This window comes from Strix uralensis, chromosome 4 (genome assembly GCF_047716275.1).
Source record: "Strix uralensis isolate ZFMK-TIS-50842 chromosome 4, bStrUra1, whole genome shotgun sequence".
Classification (NCBI taxonomy): domain Eukaryota; kingdom Metazoa; phylum Chordata; class Aves; order Strigiformes; family Strigidae; genus Strix; species Strix uralensis.
In genome coordinates this window covers 48,441,611-48,451,357 of record NC_133975.1, presented here as the reverse complement: position 1 = coordinate 48,451,357, position 9,747 = coordinate 48,441,611, and the positions used below count along the sequence as shown (strand labels likewise).

Here is a 9,747-nt window from a genome sequence, read left to right as displayed (position 1 = left end):
AGAATAAAATCACTCAAGCGATGCTGCTCTCATACTACTATTCACTTTATTATTATTATTATTCTTCTAATCTATATTTTGATCTTTTGCTAGGTAGATCTTCTGGCTTTTCAAAACTTGGCTTCTTTTCTCTTTTCCTTATTCTGGTTCTAGTCATTATATTAAGTCAATTTCAGACTTCCTTCTTTTGTTGTCTTATTATCATATTTAGTTATTCAAAACTGAGAGCATGTTACTTTGTACTGATTTTATACAAAGAATCTACTCATAGACTTATTCCATGGAAAGGTCTATGGAACAAAAGGAGTGTCAGGCTCATTATAGGACAATGTGCACCGCAAAGAACTAATCCTTTGTGATAAATACATGTGTGAGGTGAAGGGAAAATGACAAATGTTCATGCCTAACATAAAACAGAAGGTTTCTGCCGAGATGTGGGACATATTAAAAATTACTTTCAGAAGTTTTAGAATGAGGGAAAGATGCACATATATTTGGGGTGTGGGGAGAAATCAACATTTTATTTTGTAGAAAATCAAAGACTAATGTGCTTAATATGTCAAATTCAGGTGATAATATACTTTCATCTGTAGTCAGTCTTGAACTAATTCATATGTGGTTGCTCTTACACCATCAGTGCTTCACAAAGATTATTGAAATAAATTTTTCCTGGTGTTATTTCATAGGAAGTGCTCTGCTGCTGCCACAGAGAGAGGCAGGAGGCAGTTCCTTTGTCAGTTCTTTGTAAGCCACTCCATTTCTATCTTCCTATAATAAATGTGTTATTCCTTACCAGAAAATGAAAAGAAGCAATGAAAGAAGTTACCTGACAGTAGCCTCCACTATTGCTGGGAAGTAAAACAGGGAAAAGATATGGATGAATTGGAAGGGGGCAGGGAGCAGGGAAGTAAAAGGGATAAAAGGAAAGATCTGACAGGGAGGAGGAGGAAAATGACCGGAAACTCCCTGAGAGTGCAGTTCCCATTTGCTTGACTGCTCCCAGAGAAGAAAACTGGACTGCTTACATGTGCATAGTCCACATGAGAAGTCTTGTGACAAAGAGGTTCCTTCTTTGGCATTCTTCTATTTTTCTCAAAAAGAATAACCTGAAAAAAGACTGAATTATTTTTTTTTCCTCCATATGAATTTTGAGCTAGGTTTTCATTATCTAGCCATGATTTCTCTAACAAGATGAATCGAGGTTAATGAGGTCACTGTAGCTCAGTATTTATTTGGATTTACTAAAATTAAACAACAGTTTAACAGGGCGGGGGGGGGGGGGAGGTTGAAGATGAATTAGAAAGCAAACTTCACTCAGTTCTTTGCAGTATGATGAGCCTATTCAAAATTTCCATAATTTAGTAACAACTGCTGAGAGCTAGATTCTGTTGATGGTGATACCTTTGCTCTGTAAGCAGCCCATTCATTTTAACTCCATGTGAACCAAGCTAAGATGTTTCAAATTAAAACGATCCAGGAACAAACACTGAAAACAAGAAACCCTACCTTGTTTACAGTATGATCAGTAAGTTTTGTCATGGTAGGTAATTAGAATAAAAGAGAAACCTTTATTTACACAAACCAGCATTTTCAAAACTGAGGTCAACCTAATTTTATTTGCAAACAATGCTCTTTCTCAGTGATGATGATTCAGTACTGTGTTCCATTTTCTTTTGACAAAAAGGATTTCTGGAATAAAGTCCCTTTAACTACTCATGACAGTTTCCCACAAAATCAAGAGGGGATTCAGATGTTTGCAAAACAGTAGCCAAAAAAGAAGCTTCAAGAATTTGCTCAAGAATGTTTTCATATGATTGTATCTATAGAAAATTGAGAGATTATGTGTATAGGAAAGTGGATCTTAGCATATATTTGTACTCTCATAGCATCCAAACATGTAAAAAATTACTGGAACCCATTGTACTTGACACAATGCAAACAGAATCTCCTTAACAAAAAGCAAATGAGTAATTTCTGTAATGATGTAATTATGGAACTTTATCTAATTTAGAAGATCAGAGACTGAAATATTGAATGAGAACTACTGTTACGCACAAGAATCATACTTGATATTATTTTCAATAATGCTAAGACAGCAGATAAAATGAGTGCCTCAGATGTGGTTGCCAACTTGTACACAGGCTTTTTTTTCTTCTTACATCATTTTAACAGCTGAATTAATCTGATATTCACAGACTGTGGAGAAAGGGTGGCATTACAGCAGTGGACCAACGTACATAAAACAAAAGTTTCTCAAAACTGAGCAGTTTAGAAATAAATATATTTTCTGTATAATAACTGACTTACAGTATCAGTGAAAGGCTGTTAAATAGCAGGGAAATCAGTTTGGATTGGCTGCATTGTCTCAGCACAAGTTTTCCACCATTGTCTAATATAGTTGTGTCTTTCCTAGCTGTAAAATGAATAATCTAGTATCTATATATGAAGAAATAACCAAACTTTTGCTAGACTTGAATTCCTGTGCCTACAATAATCAATTCACTAATCTGAACGTAAAATGTGAAAAAGTCTAAAACTTATTGCAGCATAAATGCACTTTATGGTGTTTGCTCCCTGCACTCCTAATTCCCAGAGCTCCATACTCCGCAGCTGCTTTCCTGCCGCCTGCCTGCCTGCCTAGGCTTGCTCTGAATGGAAATCAAGGCACAATGGAAAAGAACACATTTGCAGAGCTCATCCAAGACAAAGTCAGGGTGTCATTGGGGCATGCACCTGGAGCAGGGAGCTGAAAAAGGATTCCAGATCACAAAGCATAGCCATAGCCAATGTTTAGTAGAATGCATGACAAGGATTTCATAACAATTCACTTGGGACAGGAAGGATGCCATAACAATTTAAGTTAGAGGAGGATGCAAAGATTTGCAATTACCCAAGCTGGAACTTGTATTTAAAGTTAAGAGCTTCCTAAATATGACTCCAGAAATGAAATAAATCTCTCCCCTGGCCAAGTATCACTGCTTCCTTGTCTAAAAAGTGGTATTAATACTTGATCTGTACAAAGAAGCATTACACCCATCTTCCAACTGAAAATGAGAATGTTGGTCAAGAAAGGAAATTCAACTGGCAGGAAAAGGTTTCCACAGGAAGTCTGACTACCTGTAATTTCCAGTGAAGAAGGTGGCTTAGAATTCTATTTATCTGTCACTGCTGTTAGAACCATTGTAATATTTCTGTGACTCTCCATGGTAAATCACCATAAGAACTTCACAAAATTGTCTTTCTGTACAAGATACAGACATATTTTTAGAGAATGCACAGAAATCTAGCCTGCCCTTCAGGAAACAGTGGTTTACAAAGAATATTTGCAACAGCAACAAAAATCCTTTCGATCCTCAGAAATCTTGTGTTCAGGACAACTTGCATGCATGCGGATGAAGTCTATGAAAGAATGGGGAACATGTGCTTTTATGCATTCATTGAAACAAAACCCTTCTTCAAACAGACTTGAAACTCTGCACAAAAATTTCTTTGGTGAAAATGTAGCCATTACTCCTGATAAATACTCAGATCTGACTGACCAAAGCTGAGTAAGAATATGACACGTACTATTTGAAGAGAAGTCTTTCTGTGGAGGGCAAAGGGAAAACGTTTTAATAGTGGTACCCTTTTGAAATGTGGTATATTTCCAAACAGCAAGACACATGTTCCTGGGGAAGGTATTTATGAGCCTTAAGAATAAATAATTTCTGAGATGATTTATCATTGTCCAGAAAGGGGAAAATTGAGCTAGATGTGGATAAACCACTGAAACCTCCTCTGAATTTGATATAATTTTAGTAAGAAATCCAGCAGACGCCTTCAGGCACATCAGTGGTAGTATGTTTTCCACAGTGTTTTCAACTCCCTATAGGAAGAACAAGTGAAGCAATAAAAGAATGCTAACCAGGTGGCAGAGGTATCCAAAACCCACAGTTAATCTCAGTTCAGATGTATTTTAGATAGTGCAAACTTAAATTAACTCTTCAGTTGGCAGCACACCATTTGGCACTTAGACTGATCTCAGAAGGCTCTTAAAAAGATACAGTGTATGGTACAATTTTTTTTAGGTTTTCAAATTCTCATCCGCCTTCAGGAATAATTGTCATTTCTTGCTCTGTAAAACCTAATTTGATTACTAGTGACATGGATCAGGTGACTGCCACCTTTCTGTGTCATGTCACTCCTCTGCACTGGAATAAAAAGCTAATGTGTTCCTCATGTGAGTCTCCAGTAAATGTCACTGAATGGCAAAACTGAAAATGTATCATTAAGGAGTGGAGTAGAAATCACAATTACAAACAAGAAACATGAAGGGGGGGGGGGGGGGGGGGAATCAAAGCTACAAAGCCAAGCATTATAGTTGAGGCAAGAATTAACTTTGCCCGTGCCTTGAAATAAGATGCGCAGCATGGCCACATCACTCCTGAGTTCAATAATCCACCAGCTAGAGGTTAACTGAGCCAGGGAGTCCATGAGGACTCTGGTTGACCAGATTGAATTCAAAATCTGAAAACCTAAATGAGCATAGTACTACAGCCAAATGGACGGCTAACTGAGATGGAGCACTGCACAGTTTCAACAATGCTATTTCTAGTGTCAGTGATAAATGCAAATAATATCATTTGGGCTGCAATAAACATTAGATGGTCTGCATTAGGAAGGGCAGAGCCAGCAGCTGGAGGGAAGTAATGCTTCCCTTCTACCCGGCACTGGTGAAACACATCAGGAGTGTTGGGTCTAGGACAATAAGACATGGACTTACTGCAGCAAGTCCAGCAAAGGGCTGCTAAAATGACTAAGGGACTGCAGCACCTGACATATGAGGAGAGGCTGAGACAGCTGTGACTGTTCAGCCTAGAGAAGAGGAGGCTCAGGGAGATCTTATACATATGTATAAATATCTGATGGGAGAGAAAAGAACAGGGAGCTGGACTCTATAGCTGGCATCCTATAAAAAGACAGGAGGCTGTGGGCACAAACCAAAATCCAGGAAATTCCATTTAAACACAGGAAAAAACTTTTTTGTTGTGAGGGTTGTCAAAAAGTGCAGCACGTTGCCTTCAGAGGTTGTGGAGTCCTCATCCCTGGAGATACTAAACACCTGACAGGACACTGCCCTGAACAATGTGCGGTAGCTGATCCTGCTTTGAGCCGTGGGGTTGGACTAGCTGAAGTCCAGAGGTGCCTTCCAACCTCAGTCTTTCTGCAGTTCTGTGATCTGCCAGCATCCCCAGTCCCATGGTGCTGGTGCCTGAAGCCATCAAAGATGAGCCATCAGTTGCTCTGCACCACAGCTCTGGGCTGTAGCTTTCTATATTTTCAGAAATTCAGTTGCCATGGGGGAGATGATAAATTTGAGAGGTGCTTCTTTAAAGACATCTGATTTTGAGAACTTGATTTAAATACAGCAGATGCCAGTAAATGGCAGTTTAGGAGTGCTAATTATGCTCTGAATTATGATGCCCTTATATTTGATTATACATACATCTTAGCATCATTACATACAACATAATCTTTATATTTTATTGGTCAAAAAGAGACCTTTAATTTAAAGAAGAAACTGAAGAAAATGTAGCCGTTTTTAAGCATGACATAAGTGTTTCTTGATGGAAACATGGTATCTTTTTGGTATTTGTAAGATCTTATGGAAGAAATTAATCTAATTTTGTTCAGAGAACTAACTTTTCAATGGCTAAAGTAAAATGAATGCTGCCTTATATTAATATTCAATTAATATAATTTGAAATATTATTTTATTCTTCCAAATACTTACTGAAAAGATCTTACTCATAAGCATTTTATTTGGCATTTTTAATTTGTTTTTTTGTTTGGTGCACGTTTGCACATCAGTACTAGTAGGCACATAGCGACTGATGTGATAGCGATGAATGATGGCTTTTCAAGATCTCTGGGAGACCTGTGGGTGCTGTTGATCCAGTTACTCACCAAATGCTCAAATTCACCTTTGTTGGCTACCATTAATTTGTCACACTGGGCACAGCAGGTTTACACTGCAGGGATCATCATGTCTAAATTTGCACAGCACATCCTGGAATAGGCATTCTCTGTGCAACAGAAGCTCTGGCTCCTTTTTGGTACAGAAACTTGATAATGGAATTCATTTATATCAGTTGCTTAGAAGCTGGTTCTACTTTTTTTTTTTTTTTTTTTTTTTTTTTTACAGAAGAAGCTGGTTCCCTGAGGCAAGAAAAGTGAGACTGAACAGCAAGAGTTAGAGTAATTTGCAGGTGAGGGCAAACATCAGCAAGAGGGTGCCTTGCCTTGAGACTAATCTTTGTTTCTGGAGGCAAAGGACTGCATCAATACATGATCTATTAATACAGTAATTTTATGAGGTACACAATGTCCTAGACTATTTAGCACTCAATTAGGCTTCGCATTGCCTGTCAATAACTTCAGAAATGGCAACAAAATGGGCTTTGGCAGATTATTTTCAGCTGACTAACTGGTAGTTGAGGGAATTCATCAGTTCTTTACTCTAGCTGACAGGTTTCTTTTCTAATGCTTCAGGGAGGGAAGCATGCTGTGAAGCAGATATATTTATTTAACTGTTTTTCAGTTCTGACAGTCAAGGAAGCAACAAAACATTCACACCTTGAGCTTTGATACCCTCTTTTGTGTAAAGCTGGTCTGTTCAAAACCACCTGGAGATGTGCTGCTTTTGTTTGGGTTGATTTCAACTCTCTCTTCCTCACTACCTTGTTAAGCTACAACAGTGAGCTCCAAGGAATGATGCCCTTTCTTCTCTTGCCCTGTAGGTATGGTGCTCCTCCAAGCTCATCCTTCACCTTACAACAGCTGTTTTTCTTGGTGAAATCTTCTGTTTGCTTTCATCTAACTTGATAAGGCAACTAATCTTATTGTGAGGTCACTCACTGTTAATTGTCCAAGTCCAGCAAAACAACTATTTCTGACCCTGGGCTTCCAAAAACCACCCAATGTTTTCACAGTGAAAATACTATGAATGCACAATGGTATTTGTGAATATTTAAAAACTGCAGAGTTATTCTGTTTCGATGATGACGTGCAAGAACAAAGCGTATGATTTCAGACCTGGGCAACTCTCTTAAAAAGTGGTTTACGAATGTGTGTTCTCAATTGAACTTGGCTCTCCGATGTTCCAAAGCTGTTTGAAAGGTTCTTGTTTTCCGTGCTTTTTGGAAAGGTACGGTGTCCCTTCTGTCAATGCCTAGCTATTAGTTTTAATAGCCGCACTCCAAAGCTACAGTCAAAATGTGTATGTTACAGATTGCACAGAGTATCACTAGCAACAAGTAAATCAAAGCCACGGTAGGAAAAGTGCAAATAAAGGCAGTATGGTAGCACACCATTTTCAAACTGAAGGACACCGGCGTGGAAAAGACATGAGTAACCACCACGCCCTGCCACCCCCGAGGACACCGGCTCCGACTCCTGTGGAGCTGCTGCCCACCGAAGCTCCGGCACTGCGCAAACGGACATGTCTGGCCATGCGGGCTCCCGCGGAGCGGCCCCGGCACGGGGCGGTGCGCAGCAACACGCGCCCTTCCCGACGCCCAGCTGCAGCCCCGCGCCACCGGCAGCCGCCGGGCAGGGACAGGCCGGCGGCGGTGGATCAGCTGGGGGCTGCCGGGGGCACCGTGCCCCCCCAGGCCGCCGCCCCCGCCCCCGCCGCGGCCCGGGGCCGCCCGCCCCGTCCCTGATTGGGCCCGCGGGAAGCCCCTCCCGCCGGGCCCCCGCCCGCCCGGGCGGCCCCGCCGCCGCGCCGCGCCCGCTCCCCAAATACACCTTTGCGGCGCCGGGGAGCGGCAGCGGCGCCCTGAGCCCAGAGCCCCTCCGCGGGGCTGCGCGGCCGCGGGCAGCCCTTGCGCCATGGTGAGTGAGCGACGCCCGGGGCGCGGAGCGGGGCGCGGAGCGGAGCGGCGCGGAGGGGAGCGGAGCGGAGCGGGGAGCGGCGGGGACCCTGGACAGCGCTGGGCCGGGGCGCCCGGCCGTGCCCGCGGGGCGCTCGGCCCGAGGCCGGGGCTGGAGCTCTCGCCCGGCGGTGTGGGACTGGGCCCCGGGATCGGGGGAGGGGGGGGGCGCGGGAAGCCCCCTCCCCGCAGCACCCCCAGCCCCGCTTGCACCGTGCCCTCGCCCAGATATGGTCTGGAGCGATACATGTCGCGATCGGGGGCTGGGAGCCGAGCTGGGAGCTCGCTGAAGTCCGCAGCCACGAGGGTACTTCGGCCGCCTTTGTGCATTGTGAGGCTTTCTAAGAATTTGCTCACTGCCACTGCCCGTCAGGCTAGTGAAACCCACGCAGACTAGTTTCACTGCATTATACTTAGGTAAGGTTTCTTATCGGGTTTTCAGAGTAATTCATATCATTGCACTGGATAAATTAGACACAAACCTGATATTTAATCACATGCTTGATGCTCTAACAATAACTTCATTTTTGCATTTGTTATTCCAATTCTTTTCCAATAAATGAAATCCCAACCTGTGTTGTATTTATTATGATTGGCAGTTTGCTTTTTCAGTCGATTTTCTCAGCTCCACTCTTCTATTTTTTCAAGACTTCAGGCTTGTAATTCCTTTTCTGAGTGGATAGAGTTGTTTCTGTGGCTAAAGTTCAGCGACCATTACTAGCCTTGTCCTACTAGTCCCTTTACAAAATCATCTCTGTGTATAAACATGAGAGACTTGAAAAGTTTCTCCCTCGTATGTAAAGGAGTACTTCTATTATTTTGTGTACTCTCCTAACCTTGATCTAATGCTGCTCCTAAAATGGCTCTATTTTTAGAGCAGGTCGCTTGTTCTGTGTATGTAGTGAGATGGCTTTCTAAGTTCGAAGGGTGAATAACAGGAAAAAATTCCTAAGCAAGGAGGCAGTATTACCAAAATTGAGTATTACAGTGAAATGAACTGTCTGTAATGCTGTATTTGGGCTATGCACTTTCACTGGACTACAGGTTACACTGTGCTGCATACGGGTTGGTCTAAAGAGAAATGGTAAGACTTTTGATAGTTGAAAACCTAGTAGGAAATAATAAATTTTTATTCACTCAGATTTTCCATTGTGAAGCCTCAGAATACAGAGTTACAGAAGAATGTAACGGACCAATTTTTCATAACAAGTCTAAGAGTTTAATTATCTTTCCATGAATAGAACAAGTGTTTTACTTATTTGGAAATGGTGTAATCTTATAGTTTTTCCTAAGACAAAACTCCCAATGGAGTCAATCCCTTTTCTTGTAGTTATAATTAAGATGATTCGTTTCCAAACTACAGAAAGTAGGTGCAAGGAAGCATACGCTTTAAATCACATAAATAGGTCTGCTGCTTTTCTAGGGTTAGGAACAAAAGGTGGTGGCAGCCCAGCTGGAAAAAGATTCCAGTAACAGCCTATTTTACATAATTATTCAGCGAAGTTAAGCAATTTAAGCAACCAGAGAATGTGTGCAAATGTGTTACAAATGCAAGCATGGGAAGTTCTCTTGATTGTAGAGAAGTTTCTTGCTTGGATTGTGTCGCTCTGGGGCACTACATATGGCCATACATTCTGCAGCTCTGATGACTATTCTCTTTGTTTTGCCAATAGCAAGAACCTTAAATGAACTAGATGATTGTAAGGAAGCATGAGGAATGCCGTCATGCTGATATAAAAGACTTCATGCTCCACGTTCTCAGAAGAGAAGAGCAGTTACTGAAATCATGCTGATCTAAAGCAGGCAGGAAAAGTAAGGAAGGAGAAAGAAGGAA

At 41.8% G+C, this 9,747-nt stretch overlaps 1 protein-coding gene across 1 annotated transcript in view; it reads left to right on the top strand.

Moving 5' to 3' along the window:
* Positions 1–7,734: 7,734 nt before the first annotated feature.
* GUCY1A1 (guanylate cyclase 1 soluble subunit alpha 1) overlaps positions 7,735–9,747 on the top strand; it is a 36,464-nt gene continuing 34,451 nt past the window's right edge. Inside the window, exon 1 of the mRNA XM_074866615.1 lies at positions 7,735–7,875. The gene's annotated coding sequence lies outside the window, so the exon portion shown is untranslated. The remainder of the gene's footprint in view (positions 7,876–9,747) is intronic.